We start from the raw sequence: 2,236 nt of genomic DNA on the forward strand, positions 1-2,236 counted from the left end.
TTAAATTTAATATCTCAGGTTAAGGCAGACGAAACAGGTCTGCCTCTTTTTTTGTTCATAACACGGATTCTAATCTGTAAATATAGTTTAATGTTATTTTTGCAGTTTGTGCATTTTTATTCCAAATACTAAATTTAAACCTCAAATACAAAAAATAAGCAGATTTCACATTTACATTTATTAGTATTTGTTCGATTTATTGTAAAAAATATATAAAATTAACCGGTCGGCAGGCGCCCCTTCAATCTTGGTGCCCTGGTTAAATAGCCTTCTTTACCCCTCCCTCTCAAAGGCACTGATTGCAGTAGCATACAATGAGTTATAATTTTTTTAAATAACATGATTTTGACATGTAAATGTTATTTGCTTTCTTTTTTAAAAATTATTTAACAATAAAAAACTCTCGAAGACCATAAAGAGATGTAAAAACGGACAAAAAATATACATAGTAAATCAATAAAATGGATTAAAAAATGACTCAGTAAAATAACCAACAATTGAAATTAAACAAACTTTCAGTAGAATTAAATAGATAAGTTTATATTATAATGAAAATCTTCCCATTTATCAAATATTTTAACATATATATATATACATATATATATATATATATATATATATATATATATATATATATATATATATATATATATATATATATAATAAATCATTACAAAGTAAATCTTAGATTTTCATATCATTAAATACAATGCTTTCTCCCAAATTTGTCAGAGCAGCACATACAGTAACTATTTTATCACAGTTTGCCAAAATACTATTTGCAGACTCATCCTTAATATTTTTTATAATCTTTAATGGTATGATACCTTTTAATATAGTGTATCTGTTTTTCATCAATCCAATTACTCGTTCAATATGAATTCTAACAGATGCAATTTTTCTAGATGTTTCAATTTCTTTGGCCAATAACTGTTTTTTACCCCTTGTAAATGCAGGAATTAACAACTCAGCAGAACTCCCAGCAGCAAAGTCTTCTTGTAGATTGAATCCACGATCTGCTAAGATTTGGTCTCCTGGCATATGTTTACTAGAAATCAAACAAGCTTCAAATGTATTAATAATATTTATTTACCTGATATAAAATGCAAAGAACAAACATAGGTTGATTTTGATTTAGGAGACCAATTTTTGTTGAGTTTCGCTCTACCAGAATCATCAACTTTAGCTCGGTGAATAGCACTTATCCACTTTATTCTTAAACTTTTTTTTGCTGGAAAACAATAATATCTAAGCTCTGGATTTTTTAATTTATTTGTTTGACAACCAGGAACGCAACAGCTTTTTGGCATGAATGTCTTTTGTGCTTTGTCAATCGTTTAGCAGTATCGCTTAACTTAAAAACTCAGTTTGTTTTCCCCCGAACCATAATGGTTGCTATTTCCGTGTTTTCGCGTGATGTCAAGCCGACTTGAAGGATCAGCGAAGGAGAGTAAAGGGAGTCGGGATCAGAGGGGAGCTATGGGGTCGTCCGTAAATGATGTCGGTGTTTTTTCTCAATTTTTCGACTCCCCTCCCCCCTTTGTCAAACTCTGTCAATTTTTGGCCAACCCCCCGTTATATATGATGTCAGTTTTTGTGTACTCCCCCCTCCTTAAAAAAAATAAAAAATGCTTAAAAACCATTAATTTTTTTTCTGACTATATTATACATTTATATAATAATAGCTCTCATCAAATTATATTATATAATAGTCGATATCTCATTAAATAATCAACTAAGCAAATAGTATTATATATCTTTAATATAATCTTCCCATGGGTTGTTGAAGTGATCATCGATTAAAACAATAGGTAGTGAATGCTCTCCGCGCTCTAAATGGATATCGTATTCTTAAGGCACAATCAAATTCGTTGCGTCAACTTCATTTTCATCTAACCATTCAGCAGTTTTCGAACTCTTCTGCAAGGCGATGACTGTCAAAAATGCTTTCTGACGCTTGGCAGCAATACGAACAGGTTGGACCCTTTTGATTAGAGGGAGTGTTATAGAAGAAGAATGGATAGAAGCGTGCATTTTCAATATAGCTTGAGAGGCAAAGTAGATATTGCACTTTTTACAGATTTTATCAGCTAGGCTAGACTGAACTGATGGACGCATCATACGGCAAAATTGGAAATCCTTTGGCAGTTCGAGAAAGAATACTTTCAATGTTTGATGCGAGGAGCATAAAGACGGATGATGGAAACAATTCTTTTGCTCCTTCTGAGACATCTAC

Source organism: Hydra vulgaris, chromosome 12, assembly GCF_038396675.1.
Source record: "Hydra vulgaris chromosome 12, alternate assembly HydraT2T_AEP".
Taxonomy (NCBI): Eukaryota; Metazoa; Cnidaria; class Hydrozoa; order Anthoathecata; family Hydridae; genus Hydra; species Hydra vulgaris.